This window comes from Macrosteles quadrilineatus, unplaced genomic scaffold, assembly GCF_028750875.1.
Source record: "Macrosteles quadrilineatus isolate MER2022 unplaced genomic scaffold, UCM_ALF_1.0 Scaffold_2__2_contigs__length_208266976, whole genome shotgun sequence".
Lineage (NCBI taxonomy): Eukaryota > Metazoa > Arthropoda > Insecta > Hemiptera > Cicadellidae > Macrosteles > Macrosteles quadrilineatus.
The window spans coordinates 155,016,802-155,036,713 of NW_026542595.1; the positions used below are offsets into that span (position 1 = coordinate 155,016,802).

Consider the following 19,912-nt stretch of genomic DNA (forward strand, 5'->3'; position numbering starts at 1 on the left):
AGAAGTTTTCAATTACAGTATAAATTGTACTTTTGAAGAGGCTTTTATTTGTATTACATACAACAAGTTAATGCATATTCTTGTTTAATTTGTCACGGAATAACAAACCAGGGACAACAATCCTCATACGTAGCCCAAAGCGTTGCTATAATCCCTAAATAAATATAAATTGATCTTCAAAATATATTTTCTCTTCCATTAGATTATTCAACGGAACGAGAAAAATATTGGTCGCAGTATAAATAAAATAGCACACTAATAACATAATTATGTTTAATTAGTATCATGTCACATTGGTGCATATGTTTTTGTCGCCTTTTGCTATGGGGATCTTAACTATCCATGACAAAATTGGTCTGTAGATTAATTACATAAATTTAAGCAGGAAATGAGCCGGTTCAGTATTATATTATCTGTTACAATACATTTTAAGGAACAACGCTATGATCCGAACCTACAACACTGCTGTGTTCGAATCACATTCACACGTTGCCACGCACTATCAAGTGTACGTAAATATGTACTTCATTTGCTACATTAAAACTCCTTTTGTTGATGTTTTTGGTAAGCATGTTGTTGTCTACTGTACAATATACTTTTTTGCAAAAAACGCGTTTCCCCTTCGTAATAGTTTCAAATACTAACAACTATATTTCTAACTAAAAGAAAGTACTGATTAGTTTCAAAGCAGGATGGTTATAAAAATCAATAGTTGGAAAACTTGTTATTCATGTGTTATCTTTGAGATATAATAAGTTGATGAATACCAGAAAACTCTTTTCTACGCATACCATTGTTGATATCGTGGACGTGGTGGAAAGGTATATAAATAATTAGTACTTGGTAACTTGCAGATTTAAATTAAGCTAAGCGAATGAGAGAAATTGCAAGCTAATCTTTGATTTATGACTACGGTGTAACTGACATAGGCTCTAATCTCAAATGCTTAAGTCGTTAGCAGAATAAAAAATGATTTAGAACAGGCTTCTTTCCAAAGGGGACTCAGCGTGGAAATATAGAAGTTCTTCCGGTTTATAAAAAATATAAAGGAAAACGATTTTCTATTTTTTAACTATACCTTTTTCTATTTATAGGTTTTTAACTAATTGTAAACTAGTTACATCGAGTAAATGTTTTTCAATCTAATGCATTTGCTTTAATTTGTAGTAAATGCTTTACACTATTATTTATATTAATGTAAAAAATTGGAATGTAGACAAGACAAATTTAATTTCACTTCTTTGTTTGATGCGATTGAATTTTCTAAGGATTCAAAGAATTTGAAGAAGTATGCTGAATTAACGCTAACCCGTTTGTTGGAAGGATAATTTTCTTCAAAGAGCACAATTGTAACTAAACATTCCTGTTTATTGTTGTTTTTATTGTTTATAGGTTCTTTTTTTTAAGTGATAATGGTAAAATGTTGTTATTTTGATTGAAAATATGTATTCAAATAGATTATGTATATACTTATATGCATTGCACCACTTATTCTTAAATTGTTTAATATTGCATTTAATCGTTTTGAATATTTGCGTGTTTTTATTGTTTGCTTCATTTATCAAAACAGTTTGCCACTAATCGGAAAAAATATTTTCTCTTTGAATAGTAGACATTTTAGTAGCCTACGATGGATGATGAGTTTTTTAAAGCAACTGAAAACACAATGTAGATAAACACAATACTATAGTTCAATACTGGACTACTAGATTGAACAGTTCAATATGTCGATGTGGTCTTGTTTTTTGTAATATAAGTTTGCAGTGTCCTGGATTTTTGGAACCTGTTAAAATATTTCACTTGCTTCTAAAATCATCACACTTCTCCAAAGATTTATAATGACAAACTGATAAACATTTTTAACTTAAAACTTGTGTGTTTAGTTATCGACATTTAATGAAAAGGTAAATTTACAAAATGCAACATATAACTAAATTACTGAAAGCTTTGATACATAAGGAGGCTTAATACTGCAAACTGTCTAAAAATGGTGCACATAAATATTTTTCCCTACAGTTACCTGACAAAGCAGGCTTCCTTGCGCTGTTTATAGCACGCAAAGTAGTTAATTGCTGCATTTACTTACTCTTGCCGCACTCCAGTATTCCAACCAAAAAAACACAAAACAGGCTGCTTTTATACGGCACATAATACTTGTATGCTTGAAAATAAGTTGGCAACACTTAAAGATACTACGACTACGATCAGCTGGTTTCACAGCCTTTGAGTATTGATGCTACGACTTAACCTGTTGTTTCGTGTTAACATTCTATTTCGTTCAACGCTAGGATTAAACCTTACATAAAATTTGTTGTTTAATGTTTGAAAGACTAAATCATTTTGTTATGCTTTAACTCTAGGAAAAATATAATGTGTAGTGCGAGCGCAAAGTACCTTTGTGCACTAGTTACACAAATATCTTTATCCGTTACAACTGCTTGGCAAAATTTTATTCACCAAATACATATCCTGCAAGAACCTATTTAATATGGAAGACGAAGTCGGTTATCATCTAAGTTTACACAGTTTAAAACTTATATTGTTTGTGTGGCTAAGTTTAAGCAGTTATTGCCCCAAGTTAACTGACCTGGTTCATGATACAACCAATTTTAAAAGTATGCGTGTTTTTTAAACTAAAATTATTTTTTATTAAATTGAAACCATTCCGCATGTTAAATATTTTTTCTGAACATGGCCTCATCTATTGGTTTATTTTTATATTAGCGGAAAATCTTTACAGGTACACTTTTAGTTAGTTGGTTAATTAAGTACCAGGAATCAAACAACATATTTTTAATAGAACATAATCTATTATTAATAATGAATTCCTGCATACACAGTGTATACAGTGTTTTTTTTTTCTTTTTTTTTCAGAAACATGTGCTCTTTGTTAAAGTATTCAAAGTCTTTGAACGTTCTTATCACTGAAAAAAACTATAAAATATTCAATTAAGTAATAACCAACATTAAGCCTAAAGTATTTCTGTAACTAATTAACTGTTACAGTATATCTCAAATGCAGACATACATGGATAGTTGAACGTTTGTTTTCTGTGCCTTTCAATCCAACGTTTGCGAAATCTTTTTTGAATTGGTTTTTTGACTGAGTAATTTATTTTAGGCTACCTTAATGTAAAGTATTATTTTTCTGACACCTCTTCATTCAATTAAAATTGAGCCTCAAAACATTGCATTTGCTTTAGCAATTTGATATTTGGTGCTAAAGATGCTTCTAAAGCCTTACTTACCGTCATCAAGTCTATGAAACCGACTGGTGATAAAGCTCGCTTCAACCTCGCTGGTTCAACACCTAGTAGGGTCAGTTTTGTGACTAGATGCTACTTTTGTATAGCTATAAATCATTGAAGCTATCTAGTCGATGATTGCTTACCAAACCCTTACAACAATACCTAAAAATTAAATGGCGTAAAAATAAAAATAATAAATAAACTAGTTGGTGAATGGGGATGAGAATAAATGCGTGATAGATTGTGTTGTCGGCAAAAAGGTTGCCGAATTTATTGTAGCTGAGTTTTGCTAAACGGATTTGTTTACAAGGGATATACAATTCTTATTGGGAAGGTCAGTGAAAAGTTTCTGAAGCCACAAGTTTGGACGTACGCCAGTCCAGGGTAAAGACTTTCAGGAAACGTTCTTATGAAAGGAAATGCCAGTCCATTTACTGCTTTTGAAAGTTGTGGAGCAATTTCAGGATTGTAAGTTTTTATATTAGTAATGTTTAGTGAAATATTACAAATACCCCCACCAATGCAAACCTGCAGACTAAGTGAATTCCCACTTATGTCTGATCTATTTTAAATCAAATATCTCCTTAAACATGTACCTATTTCAATAATATTAGTTTAACGAGTACAGCGGTTTGCTGCTACAGGGAAGGTAATAGAGTGGGTTTTAAATGTTAGTAGTTTAATATAAAATTATAAAATCTTATGAATTTTGAAAAAAAAACAATTTCATAAACAAGCAAACTAACTCCATATGCATAACATGGGAATTTTACCTTTATAGATTTATTGAAACGTCCCCCTGGCTATTAGGTGCATTAGTGTTTCAATATACTAAATTATTTGTTTTTAAGCTCTCTTAAATAGTTTCGATAGGAATTGCAAAATGTTATGTAATTTTATGAATAAAACCTCTCCGTAAAGCTCTGTTCTCATGTTTCAATCATGGTGGTTCGTGAACGGACGGTGTTTTTGGCCTTTGGGCACCTCAAAACGGAAAAGCCAAGTGGTCCCGTTCCAGATCATACCATGAGGTAATAGCTTATTCCCTATATGGGAAATTCTCTAAATACAAAAATAATTCTCTATTTCATAAATAAAATATATCTAGACTAAATATAATAAAAGAAACGTAAGAGTTATAAAAAACACTAATAATCCAACCGAACACGTTTTATGAGACTTTGTTTTTAAAGGGAACAATCCGTCGAAAATAAAAGATAAGGATGTTTATAAAAATAAAGACAACCCCAATGACTTCCTTCATCCACGTCTGTAATTTAATTTCTGTTAAGTTACGTATTTAGTTTTAGTTATACTAGCATTCGATGTACATTGGTTTGTACAGCCAAAACATAATCCATTTAGGTAGTCATCCGATCCAAGAATGGCCCGATATAAGACAAGCTACTGCCATTCACGGTTGTATTAATAAATTAATTTTCCACCCAATTTAGGTCTTGACAATTTTTAAAATTATTTCCTTTTTTAATGGCATTTTTACTTAATGTCAATTTTTTTTTTAGAAATGGTACATTAAAAATAAAGTATTACGGCTTACAGATAAGGGAATTTGGAAGGAAGGCTACATATGAGGTGACATTTTTATTATTACAAAGAGACTGTAGTAGTGTAAAAACACTATTCACTGCAGGATGAGCACGAGCAACCCCCAATTGTACCATAGCACCCCATCATGTGTACAGTTTATTGTGTATCTGTTTTGGTTTAAATATATATATTTCTATGTAATAACACTATTCAATGAACCAGGAGCACGTGCACCCCTCCAACTGTCCCATAGTATAGTAGTGTAAAAACGCTATTCACTGGAGCAGGCGGAGCAACCCCCAATTGTTCCATAGCACCCCACCATGTGTACACGATATTTTACTCGATTGTTTTGGTTGTAATATATATTTGATGGAGCAGGAGCAACACCGTGTTATGTTTATAGTTGAATTTCAATAATCAGGTTGTCACCGCCGTTTTATTTGAGGTGCGGCATTTTTGTGCCAACTCCCACCCCCTCCCTCCCCCCTCACCACTCACCCCCTCACCACTACCCCATGCACAATTGCTAGTACATCTACCATTCCCCTTTCCAGTTGATATATTATATTTCTATTTCAAAATCATGTATGTGCGTGGTTTGTACGCGAACTCGGCTCATGGCGTGGGCATGCTCCCTTGGACATCCTTAGTGGAAATCCATGAGTTCTGGCTACTTGGGAACCCAAGCCATTTGACATACAATAAATCACCTTTTCTCCTAATTACCTTTTCTACTAAATACATGTCTTTATATTTGGTCTTTAACAACTCCTCTGTATAGAAGCCTCCTCTGATTATATTATCATTTTCATCTTTCAAGATATAAGTCACAGGCTTTGTATTCTTAACTTCTGCTATTGTAAATAGTTCCCCTGTCCAATTTGGGGTATATCCTTTACTAAAAACATGTTTATACTTAGAAATTCTCACGCTATCACCTACCTTATATCTTGGCTTTTTAACTTGCACTACTTTAGAAGTGCTTTCATGCAACCTCTCATGCACATATTTACTGTTCTTAATATTCACTTGGTTAGGCTTCATACCTATAGATCTATGCACTTTATTATTATATTTTCGAATTAACTTTGGAAGTAAATCCAACCATTTATAACTCCCCTGAGCACTAAATTCTCTATATAACCAATTCTTTAAAGTTCTCTGAAACCTCTCCACAATTGCAGCCTTAGTTGTAGAAAATGTGTGATAGTGATTAATATTTAATTTTTTCATTAGTTTGCTAAAATATTGATTAAAAAATTCTTTTCCATTGTCGGATTGAATGTTTTTAACCCCCTTTGGTAGAATGGTTTTAATGGCTTCTGTAACCACCAACCCTGTCTTATTCTTTAGTGGAGCAGCATAAGCTTTTTTAGAAAATGTATCTATTAAAGTTAAAATATATTTATTGCCAGAATTCTCTCTAGCATAGTTTTGCATATCAATTAAATCTATTTGTATGGTTTCGTTTATACCCAATACTTTAAAAGACCTTCTAATGAAATTCTTTCTTGCAGGCTTATGAAGTTCGTATGCAATTTCATTCATTTTTTATAACATCATCCTTTCCTGTAACTCTAAATACATCACCATTAGCCCCAATCAATAGATTATCTTCCATTCTTTTAAATACATAGTTTTCTGGTATATATGGTCTATTATCTATATACTTAAATCCACTCAAAGATGTGGGGTCAGCAACTAATAAATCAGGATTATATTCCATCAAATTAAAAATTTTTTCTCCATATACAAATTTTGATCCATCGTAATGCATAGCTTGTGACATTAGACAAATATCATCCGAATGTTCTCCCTCTGGTAGATTCCTTATAAATTGTTTTTTGGCATCCCAACATTTTTCTTTTTTATCAAAAGTTATAGTCTGTTCTTTTATAACACAGTCAGTTTCATCAATGGCAGGTTTAACACGTACTAACCTTTTATTATAAAAACTCCAATAGCCTGCTTCCATTTTTGGAACTTGTGAAACTTTCACAGCATCTTTACTATCTGTACCTTCCATCAAATTGCTAAGTTTCTGTTTCTTAGCATTCCAAACACCATTCTCTGATTCTAAAAATTCATAATTATTATCATCTTGTATAAATTTACCATCTTCTTTTCGTATTAAAGTCTGTTGTAAAGTGGGCACATCATCTAAACTCTCACCCTTTTCTACATTAGTAATTTTCCGTTTCTTAGCATTCCAAACACCATTCTCTGATTCTAAAAATTCATAATTATTATTGTCTTGTACAAATGTACCACCATCTGTTCGTATTAAAGTCTGTTGTAAAGTGGGCACATCATCTAAACTTTCACCCTTTTTCACATTAGTAATTTTCTGTTTTTTAGCATTCCAATTTTTATTCTTAGATTCTAAAAACTCATATTTAGTTTTACCTTGTAAAAAGACATCACCTTTTCTAGTTAATGTCTGTCCCAAAGTTGATACATCATCTACAAACTCCCCATCTTTAACATTACCAATTTTACGGTTTAAACAATTCCAACTATCGTCTTGTAAATTTAGAGTAGGTTCACTACTAGCCCTGGGTTCTGCAGGCTTATTATATGGATTATATAAACGATAAAATTTATCCATAAACATATTTTTATTTAATAAATAATTCCACTTTCTCTCAATTCCTCAATAATGGAATCTATTTCATTATCCACTCCTGAGTTACCAGCTTGGCGACTTAGCCAAAGAAGTCTTAACCTATCTACAAGCTCATTAGGATCATCCCAATAAATATAGTCTATTTTATTACCAGTCACTTGTCTCAAACCTTCACCAACAGATTTAAATAGAGGTTTAATTATATTAAGATATTTAGTATGTCTATTACTTGAAATTGGTGCACCATCTTTGTAACTCTTTAAATGTCCATTTGTAGCTTCTAAAATCTCTTTATAATTTTGCAAATCAGCCTGAGTATAGTTCTCAGGTTCTTTTAACGTTAACAATTCCCATAAACCTTTTGTCCCCTTGTAGGTTTTATTTGCAACTGTAACATCATCATTGGCAATATCAACTTCCTTATTTCCAATAAAAAATTGATTTGCTTCTCGTCTAATACCATATGTAGTGTCTGTCATACTACTTTTACTGAGGTAATTTCCTAAATAGTCTGATGCTATAAGACCAAAATCTAATTTCTGTGGAGTGGATGGTTGTAATGGTTGTAATGGTTGTAATCTTGGTATCATTGATATTCTAGATGGAGTCATTGGGAGTATCTCCATTCGAGGCCTCTCTGATGTGATTTTCTTTAATTCTTGTAATGGCTCTAGTAAAGGTTGGAATGTTTGGAACCTCTCTTCAGCCTCTAGAAACTTGCCACGTTTTAAAGCTCTATATTTCTCTCTTATTTGATTTGCAGAGTCAACCAATTCTTGTTGAATATTTTTCATCTTTTATTTACATTTTATTTATCTCATTTGACAAAGGATTGTACTCAAACACTTTATCATGTATTATCAAACAATATGCAGATGTATTTGCTGGTACATTTTCTGCAGTTTCAATCTCTAATTTAATATCAACAATTCCTTCCTTCACTGTTTCGTTCTGTCTAGAACAATCTATTACGATTAGTGGATATTTCTTCATAAACTCGGCCCTACTAATCATAGGATCTGGGATAGTATTATAGTAAGTCTCTCTAAACCTCATAAACATCTCATAAGCTTTAGAGACATCTCCATTTTCAAAGTCGAGATTTAAATCACTGTAAGGATAATATTCAGAGTTTAGAAATACTTTGAGATTTTTTAATTTACAGTGATCAAATTCATCAGTTCTTTTTCGTGCACTATTATCCCTAGCTGTTTGGAAACCAAATATAATATACCTAGGCTTCTCCAAACTTGAAGATGTCTTTACTGACCATGTATGTCTTGTGGTATTAGGATATGATGGAAGTTCATGCAGCTCTAAACTTCTAAATGCAATTTGCAAATTTTTATTTTGCAATAACATCTTTTGTAATTGTAACTTCTCCCCATCTGATGGTATCACATGTGGCATAACCCATTGAATTGAGTTAAGTGTAATTTTAGGAATCAAATCAGCAGTGCCACTGGCTGGAGCACTAGCGGTTGTTAATATACAATTCAAATCATTTTTTGATCTTTTCAACACCAATTCTTGTTTGACATTTACTAATACCTTATTAAAATCCTCGAATACACCCATTAACAACTCTAATGGTAAACATGTACTAAACTTGCCACCTTTATGGAACTCTTTTAAATTCGTGTCAGAATCAAATGCTACATTTGACAATTTAGTTGTTTTATTGTAAGAGCTCAATATTTTCATAAGACTAGAAATTCCTGGGTTTCTTACAATGTCTATTTCTTTACCTGCGACTTCGTATCTAATTTCATCAAATAAGAACGCAAATGCATTATTTATAAAATGACCTTTATCATGATTTTCAATTTCTCCCTTAATATACAGATAACTTCTACATGGGAGAGTTAGCAAATCTTGATTATTAATACATATTCGAATTTCATCAGAATTATTTATTGCTAAAGTATTGTGGGGAACATAGGAGTGATTTGTAATTTTAACCACACTATCGTCGAATTGGGATTTCCCTGTAACGTCTAGAAAATCTTCCATTTTTATTAATAGAAAATTTTAACTTTAGTCCTATTGACTTTAGGAACCTAGCATTTTGTACACTTATAGATAAATTCTTATAAATTCTCATATCTTTTTTATATGACAAGTAATTGTAGTTTCTTCTCCGTTAAAGTCAATTGCCTTGTCATGCTGATCGGCAAATGTAATACTGACAAAATCTAAACTTCTCTTATTTACAGGAAAATATATAATATTTCTTGGAACTTCAATAATTTTGTAGCCAGGAGGAGCTTCTGGATAAAAGCTATGTATGGTGTGTGATTTGTTGCCATTTAAATAGGACCCGTTTGCAATATTACATTTTACTCTAATCACATTTACATTATTAATGTTTATTTTATTTGTAGATTCTAACTGAACACCAGGAGTAGAAACACCTTTAAATCCCAATAAAACAGACCCTAAACATGGTTTTGTAAAATCAAACACGTGGCTAGAAAGTAGTGTAGCTTTCATAGTTTTATTATTAGCTGTAAGGAAAAAGTCTGGGACTTGCTTTTGAATTTCCTTTGCAAGCTCAACCACCTCATATGTTCCTTCAGAAATTTCTATTGTAACTGGAGCATTGTGGTCATAATAGAAAACATCATCACCTTCACTAATGGTTAATTTTTTGCCTTTAAGTTGATTTAATTTTGGAATAAGCCCTTTGAATAAAAGTTTGGATTTAGTATTAATTAATGCTTCTCCATTTTTATCTATTATAACTTTAAGTTTGCCATTTAATAACTGGTTTAAATCATCAACTGAGATATCTCCTTTTGGTAATGTTATTTTCACTACTTTGTAATATGTTAAAGTATTTAGAGGTTTTTTCACATTAAATATAGAATTATAACTTTGAAAATCTACTAATCCAATTACATAATCATCATTTAATTCTATGGGAGGGAAGAACACTGACTTTAGCTCTGACTCTGTACCCGAAAATGTTATAGTAAATGAATCCATTTTTATAAAGAAATATTTTTTATGAATGATAAACATAAAATTCCACAAATAGAACTATTTAAATCTTGTATTTGATCAGTTGTATAGTAGATTTTATATCCCTCAAAATATTTAATTACTTCTTTTGGAGGTTGGATTCCAAATGGGTCAAAATAAATTACAATATATTTATTTTTACGATAAGCTGTCCAATGTGTGCCAGATGAGCTATCTAAATTAACTATTCCGCACTCTTTTACTCTTGGTGTTAGATTTTTTAGCTCGCTTTTTAGGTACACTCCCCTGAAGTGAGGCACGTCTTTTGCGGCCTCTAACAACTGGTAGTTGTCCATCTTTTTTATTAAATTTTAATCCCATTCCCATCTTTGCTTTTGCCTTCATCAAATTTGTCACGGCATAAGCAGCAGCTCTTTCAGCAAGATTTGCGTCCTTGGCCGTTACTCTAGTCCAAGCTAAGTCTGCTAATCTCATGTCTGCTTTGTTCCGAGCAGCGGTATCGGGATTATTCATGTAGAATATGTCATGCTCTTTACAATAAGAGTCTAGTTTATTTTTTTGGAGGTACATTTTTAGCTAGATTCTCACGTATATTCGTTCCAGGTCCACAGTATCGATATGATGGTATGTGAAGTGGGAATGGAAGGTTATTTATAAGAGTATTCAATAACCCTCGACCCCTGTATGGCTTTAGGAATAAACCTTTGCCCTTTTTACATGTTTTCTTATTAACATTTTTTACCATTTTTATTATATAAAAAATGTCTTTTATTCAACAAAAACAAAAATTTAAAATATCACATACTAAGGAGTATATACCAAAGAAGTTGGGTCTATTTCCTACCAATATTCGATGTGTTATTTGCGGTCCAAGTGGAAGTGGGAAGACGGTTGTAATTTATAACTTAATTGTAAGAAAGGAAGGATTAAAATTTACAAACTTGTATTTAATATCCAAATCGTTAGAACAAGAAAAATATAAAAAAATAATTGAAATATTTAGTTTGTGTGACGAAGTGAAATTACACACGTTTACTGACTGTGAAATCACACCAAATGATGTAAAATCACAGTCAGTTGTTGTGTTTGATGACATAAATAGTCCAAATATTACACAATTTTTTTCAATGGGTCGACATAAAAATATTAACTGTTTTTACTTGTGTCAATCTTACAGCAAAGTACACAAACATTTACGTGATAATGTAAATTTCCTAATATTATTTAAACAAGATGATTTAAATTTAAAACATGTATATCACAATCGTGTTGGTAATGACTTTTCATTTGACCAATTTAAAAATCTCTGTCATCAATGTTGGGATAAAACTAAATATGGCTTTTTCGTAATAGACAAAGAAAGGTCAAAGAATAATGGCAAATATAGATTTATGTTTGACCAATTCTATCAAGAGGATGGTAAGGGTAAATAAATGAAAGATTTTTTTAACATTTGTATTTATTATATATCTACACATTTTGAACATCAATTTTATAATGACCAAATGCAAGAGTGTTGATCCCATCTTCCAGAATAAACCTCTTGTCATCGTCAAAGGATAGTACTTTTTTATTCATGGTTAAGGTTTGAAGATGATGATTTATAGATTTAATTCTTGTCACATTCTCATAGTAATCTTGCCCAGTTGCAAGGCAGTTCAAATAATGTTGATGTCTGAGGAGATGTTTAACAGTGGCACCATCAGCTCCTTTAGCTTTCTTCACCTCTAAAGCTTGCTTGTCTTCTTCATATAACCATTTTAGAGGAATATAAGAATATAACTTTGGTCTTAAACCACAATATTCATACATAATATGACCATCTAATTCGTCTTTAAACTTTCCAGTGACTTTTTTATTTTTATCAGAGTATAAGAAATGGTCTTTACTATATCCAGAGGTATCAAAATGTTGTAAGTCACATTCTATTTCCTTGTAAAAATCCTCTGTAACTATAGCACACATTAATGAATCTGTATCTGTCATTAGAAATCTTTTATTCTTAAATTTTGACATATAATTATAGTGGAAATCATACATTATTACTTTACTAATATCTAAAATGGTCATTCCTAAATATATAGGTTTATTAAACTTTACAACTAATTTATTTAAATGTATAGCATGTAAATTGTTATCAAACTTTTTGCTACAATCAAACCTTGGATTAGTGACATATTTTGTTAATAGTGACTCATCCTTGAGATATATATCACGAAACTTGCGTTGATTCATAATTGTTCGACCAAAGAGACTATTATTTAACAATTTGTAAAAGTCTTTTTCGAAATCAGTTTTAGCACTTTTTCGTTTTTCAATATTAAAATTAATATAGGGTGCAAGCCATTTAGATTGTCTAAATTTTAAAATTCTGTGGTATTTTGTAACAATCAAACCCAATTCCTCATATTTTTGTAATGCTTTATAATGTAAAATATATTTAGTTTTGTCATTTAAATTTGGTATTAATTTGCCATTCATTTTCTCTGGTGCTAATGGATAGTCATTATGTAAATCATGTAAGCTTTTATCATATTTTAAATCAACTTCTAAAATGTATCCAAACTCATCATTTTGATTATATTTGTAGTCCATCTCATTAGTCCAACGGAATTCATCCACAGGCAGTGGCTCGCACATAGCTGTGGAGTATAGCGAGTTACAATCTAAATATATTAAATACACACTCTCTTGATTGGGATCATAGTGTTCACCCATATATCTATTATTTGCTTTAGCGTAACGTGTAGAAATCATACTGACTCCTCCTCGAATCGCACTTTCTATGAACAAATGCATGTCAATATCTTTGAATAATTGTAATTTTATTCCTGTCATTCTAAGACAGGCCTCCCATGTAAGTCCAGGAAGTGAATACATATGTACAGGGTCAAGTTTGTAATCTTTTAAACACAGGTCTCTAAATGTCTCAAACACATCAGCCAGTAGCAATACATCTGTTTTAAGATATAAATCATGATATTCTTGTAAATTATTTATATTAAAATGGGTCCATACATTTTTAGCATGTTCATATTCATTGGGAGAGATATGTTCTTTAGTTATAGAACTGTAAAATGTTTCAATTGGGGGTAGAGACTCTGCAAACTTATCTGGTCCCGTCATATATTCATAGGGATATACACCTTTACGTTGTAGTAGTGGATTTTGTATGAATCTAAATGTGTTCAAATTGGAAGCCAATTTATATAATGGAAGGGACAGAAAGTTGTATGAATCTAAAAATACTAAATCATCAACAGAGAATGATATATATTTTTCCATATCTTTAGCTATGCAATTTAATTTACGATCATTAAACTTTCCCAAGTGTTGCATTATTAAATGTCCATCATAATTTTTCAAGTTATGGAAGAATACTGGTATTTTCTTTGTTACTTTATAATTTAAATTACAATCATTGTGGGCAGCTCCACGGTATTGGCCAGAGGAATGGCAATGATCTCTCACCCTATCAAAATATAGGGGCTTTTCACAAATGTGACAGTGTGTTGAGTTTTGGAAAGATACCTCTTGCTCAGGGGTCATTTGAAGAGGAATATATATTGCCATTTGATTTTTAATATAATCATAAGTCTGAAATAATCTTTCAAAAAACACATCCATAACATTTGTGCCACTGTACAACTCTTCAGAAATAATTTTTGAATCTTTTACTACGACAAATGCAAATCCTGATGGAATATGTATATTAGAGTTTATAAAGCATTCAAAATCTGCATAAATTACATATGGGGCTTTAAGTTGATATTTATAATTTTTAAATTGTAATGTATCTTATTTAGACATTTCCACTCGTTGAGCATCAAAGTTTTTACAATATGTTGTGTGACGTTCTAATATATCATTAGTGTAAAAATGTTGCAAACACAACTTGCAAAAATGCTGCTTATGGACATGTTTTGTAGAGTGGAACATTAACCTATCAAAATCACGAATTAAACAATAATGTGATTTACGACCTTCTTGTAATAATAATAAATCTATGTGAGTATTACTATTTAGTTTAGTCGTTCTTAATGGATATATACATTTCTGGTCTTCAACTCCAAATACATTAACACTTATATTATTCTGTGTTTCAAATTGATCTATATAAGATATTTTCACAGGATACTTTATGTTTGTCATATTCAACTGATTTTCATAGGGTGTATAGTTTGAGACCCTTTCAGCATGTTCATTAAAGTTCCTTGGGTATAAAGCTGCTAAAATCGACCAAAGAAAACATTTATTGTCTGAATTTTTTATATTTAGAACTGCATGTTTTGATTGAATACTTTTTGGCGTGGGAATATATGACTTTGGAGTTAGGGGCTTATACTTGTAAACATGCAACTGCCAATATTTAGTATGGTCATATATCCATCCACTGCCTTGGGCTTGATATTTGTGTATGGAAGCATCAATCTTTAAAAGTGCATTTTCAATTTGAGGCTTTAAATCTCTCTTCTCAATAGTTAAGATAGTAAGGCTTCTAAAATCCGTAATACAATCTTTCTCATTAACTAATTTTCCATTTTGATCCATTGAATATTTTATAAATTTGATTCTCCTAACTAACGTCCATTTTATCGGAAGAGGACAAGACTTCAGAGTATTTTCAAGGTCAGCTCTAATCGATTCACCAACAAATTTAATCATTGTGTATGGACATTTGATACAATAATTGACATGTCTTCTAAAATGTCCAACAATATTTTTCTTACAAAAACTACAACTCTTGTGACTTTGTAATATATGTGATTTTAGAGCAATGTTACTATCACAGATTAAATTACAAACTTTACATACCTTCATTTGATGAATTACCTTGTAGTGGCGAATCAGGTTACTTTTGGTGGAGAGCGACACGGAGCAGTGTTGACAGGTGGGCCTCATGGTCCAGAATGAAATATCACCCGAATGTCACTTCTATTTATAGACTTTTCGAAAATTTCAAAATTTTGGAAATTTTCTAAATTTTCAGCTAGAAATTTAAAATTTTTAAAAATTACTTCAACAGATCCAAGACTAGATCACTAGAGACAAAAAAAAAGCAAGGAGCAAGCCCAAGTGAGTGACGTTTTCACAACATCACCACTAGAGGCAAGAAGCAGGAGCATGCCCGCGACCGGGAGCACACCCACGCCATGAGCCGAGTTCGCGTACATACCACGCACATACATGATTTTGAAATAGAAATATAATATATCAACTAGAAAGGGTAATGGAAGATGTACTAGCAATTAGACATGGGGTAGTGGTGAGGGGGTGAGTGGTGAGGGGGGAGGGAGGGGGTGGGAGTTGGCACAAAAATGCCGCACCTCAAATAAAACGGCGGCGACAACCTGATTATTGAAATTCAACTATAAACATAACACGGTGTTGCTCCTGCTCCATCAAATATATATTAAATCCAAAACAATCAAGTAAAATATCGTGTACACATGGTGGGGTGCTATGGTACAATTGGGGGTTGCTGCTCCTCATGCAGTGAATAGCGTTTTTACACTACTATACCATGGGACAGTTGGAGGGGTGCACGTGCTCCTGGTTCATTGAATAGCGTGTATATATATATATTTAAACCAAAACAGATACACAATAAACTGTACACATGATAGGGTGCTATGGTACAATTGGGGGTTGCTCGTGCTCATCCTGCAGTGAATAGCGTTTTTACACTACTGACTGTTTAATGCCGTTAACAACAACAACGAGTTGTAATTTTCGTACATAAATTTACAAATTAGAGAGACTATTTGAGTTCTTTGCATTCATTAAAGTATAAAGGCCTAAAGAAGTAGTTTTATTTGTTAATAGCAAAGTAATTGGTTTTTAAAGATAAAACAGAGTGTTAGGCTTGAATGTGATTGCAAAGTTTGATAATAGAGGGATTTTGTTTGTCCTCTTTTACAACGTCTATATTTGAAGTGCTGCCAACACTTTAAGTTGAAAATATAAACACAATCTTTCATTTTAAAACAAAAAATACAAATTATAATTTTAAAATATTTTGTCTAGCAAAATATTTATTTATTTTTCTAGCTTATCTGCATGTAATAATGAGGAATGATTCACATTAAAAACGAAAGATAAATTTAAAAGTACGCGTTATTATGAAAAGAATTTTTGCTCTAATCATAAATGTTTCTCATTAACTGAAAATCTGAGGATTTTATTTGTAGCACTATAAATTATTTATATTTTTAATGGAAACTTAAGTAATCATTTAATCAAATAACAAAGCAAATGATTAAAGATCTATTTATTTTTTTAATTTACAAAAGCCAAATATGTAAATTATTTATTCAAAACCCTTCCTTCTGCTATACGGTATCAAATATATTAACTAGTTTAAATATATAGCAAACATAAAAATATTGTATTATATGCATATCATATCATATTCTCAAAATTATACATTTTTAAAATCCCAACTGATAGTCGTAATACTTGATATTTGAAAAACCATTTTTCAATATTAAAACTATATAAAATATTGAAATAGCTTATATTATAAGCGATTTTTTTTAGTTTCATTTGTAAATGTACGCCTATCTATCATGATTTTTATTTATAGATTATTATAAATCACTCATCAATTTCATTCATATTTCAGTGAACAATTCTTGTACACTTTTTCAAAGCTTACCAACCCTAATATTTTTAGTGATATGTGCAACGTAAAAGATTGTAAATCATGTCAAAAGAGCGAACCTATACCATGCATGGTCGTTGATCATTAAAATATATGCGTGAAGTACGTATCCCAACTCTCCAAGTATTCCGCCTCAAGTATTTCAATTTTGAAAACAATTTCAACCTCATATCTCTTGTCCTTGCTCACTGATAAATATTTAAGCTCTATAACAGATACAAATTTATATTTGTAATATATTTATATACTGAATATAAATTATACTTAATAAACATAAATTTGGAATAGGTGGGAATCCGCCACATGGTCTGAAAATTGCAATAACATATTTTTAAGATTTCTGTTTTGAATTATATATTTCACCTTTTAATATATGTATTTTCGTTGATGATAGTATTAAATTAATTCCCTTTCTATACGTGTATCAGAGTAAAACTTAAAATGTTGAACTTATTAGACTATTTATGGTAAATGACTGTTTCTTTGGTGTTAAAGCTATATATTACTATTACGCAATATACAAAATACCTATTCAAAGTATTGAAAATCCCATTAGCATTACTCAATTTCATCCTTTGCCGAAAATCTTCAGTCTGCAAGGAAAACCTAGTCATTCTATAGAATGCCAAAACTATACACTTCGACGGTATTGATTAAATTTTATATTAATTTTTGCATAGTAGTTATTTAAAAAAAACCCCCTGTATAAATGTATATTGGTTATAGTTTAAATATAACGAACAGACAAGAATAGAAATATTAAATTTACACATTTGACAAAAAGCATTTTCCTCAATTGATGATTTGGCTTATAATAGAACCAAACGAATAATTTTAGTAACATAAAAAACTGGTGCTTTGCCAGACACAAACAACACAAAAGAGAAAGGATACGATAAACAAAAAACTAACATTTATATTTTCTTTAACATACATTATTTAGGTAACAATTTAAGCTTTTAAGTTAACTTACATGATTTGAAATTGCATCTTTAAAGAGACAGAACCGATATAGTAAGGCGTCAGCGTTGATTTCCAAACTGATGAGTAAACATAATCTAGATGATCTGAGAACCGATAAACACCATTAGTTAAGCTTTGCTTCACTGCTACGTCAGTTTGCCATACTTTATCTGGCTAGGTTTTTAATGCAAAGATTGATTTCAGTAATAAATTGTGATATGCACATTATATTTCACTATCATGAAGAAATGTTGGCAATTTTTATTCAACATATTTAATTCTGTTCGCAGCTTTCGCAATTTTTATATCCAACAGTTTTCAGATTTGCAAAGAGTTTGCCATTATATGCTAACTTAAGCATGTTGACCACTGTTGTAAAATGTTTATCATTACAATTTAAATGAAAAACTAAGGATTATTTGTTACAGTGATAATTAAGTTGCTCGATAGGTTCTTAAACCAATTGAAGGGTTTTTAACTTTAATGTAATAATAGTTAGCTAACAGGTTCATCAATTAACACATGGAGTAGTTAAAATATGATTTTCTCTGATCCGATTATATAGTTTGGTGGAATATCATGACATAATTATTTACAACAAGTTCCTTAAAACGCGTTAATAGAAATATGATTATTATTTTTTATGTACGTTACGAAAAGTTAGATATTTCTCTCATTAACTCTTTAACTCTTTAAACCTCTTGCTGGTTAAAAGTTATATGGCTGATATTTAATTACATTATTTTTATTAACTTATTATAGTTTTAAACATACAAATATGCAATATATTTTTTTGTTTATTAATACTTATTGATGTAAACTCTAAATAAATCTGAATCAAAATCAGGGTATGACAAGTACCCTCCTGAGTTCTTTTATGATGTATTAGTTCATAAGCGTGAATTTCTGATTATTCGAAACATACTAACTCCTTAAGCCATTTGGTCATTTTTTAAATATATTGTTTCTTCATATAACAATAAGTAGCAACAATTCACTAAGATAATTTCAAAATTATTGTAGTTTGAAAGGATTTACAAATATTTTTGGTAATGAGCCTAACATGGATAAAACCCACATACCGTACTTAGATTTAAGTTTGGTAAGGAAATCCTTATATGTGTTAATTTTGTATTATATATGCTACAATAGTCAAATTTTAAACAATACTTAATTTTAAATTAAACCAAAAGCTAAATTTTATACATCAGTAAAATATAAAAACTAAACGGCAGTTTATAATATTTATTGAAGGTATTTCAGGGAGTTATATTCTATTGTGTTTCGATAACAAAATGTTTTCTGTAACATCAATATTTGTATTTGTACGAGTTTAATTTTTGTTTATGAATGAATTTAACCACAGTTGGTAGTTCAATTGAACATATAAACATTACAAAATCTTAATAATAATAATAGTACAATATCTTATATTGCTACGTGCTCATTGATTTGAAACATTTTCCAAACAGTGACGGCAAAAAATGTAATACTCATATTTTACAAAATTATTCTCTATTTCACTGATTCGTTTTTATGGTGGGAAAGTTGATAATGCAATGTAGTGCGGCAAAGTAAATTAATGCATTAATTAGCTACTTTGCGTCCTATTATCAGTGAAAGAAAATCCCAAATAATAATCAGCCTAATATGTCAGGTAACTGTAGGTAAAACAGATTGGCTTTTATGTTTTTTTCTTATTTTTTCTTCTCTATCAGTCAGTTTTGTGTTTGATTGGCTTACAACAGGATTTGTCAACACATATGTTGTGCATCTTCTTTGTTTATTGTACAATATTTCAAAACGTAGAGGTACCTAACGTACTTCTCATTTAACTTATGAAGAACTCTTTGCATTTGAATTCAAAATGTTGTA

The 19,912-nt window shown here is 30.8% G+C and overlaps 1 protein-coding gene across 3 annotated transcripts in view; it reads right to left on the minus strand.

Moving 5' to 3' along the window:
- The window catches only part of LOC128986946 (cardioacceleratory peptide receptor-like), a 165,620-nt gene that overhangs the window by 58,151 nt on the left and 87,557 nt on the right, over nucleotides 1–19,912 (minus strand). The window lies entirely within an intron of this gene.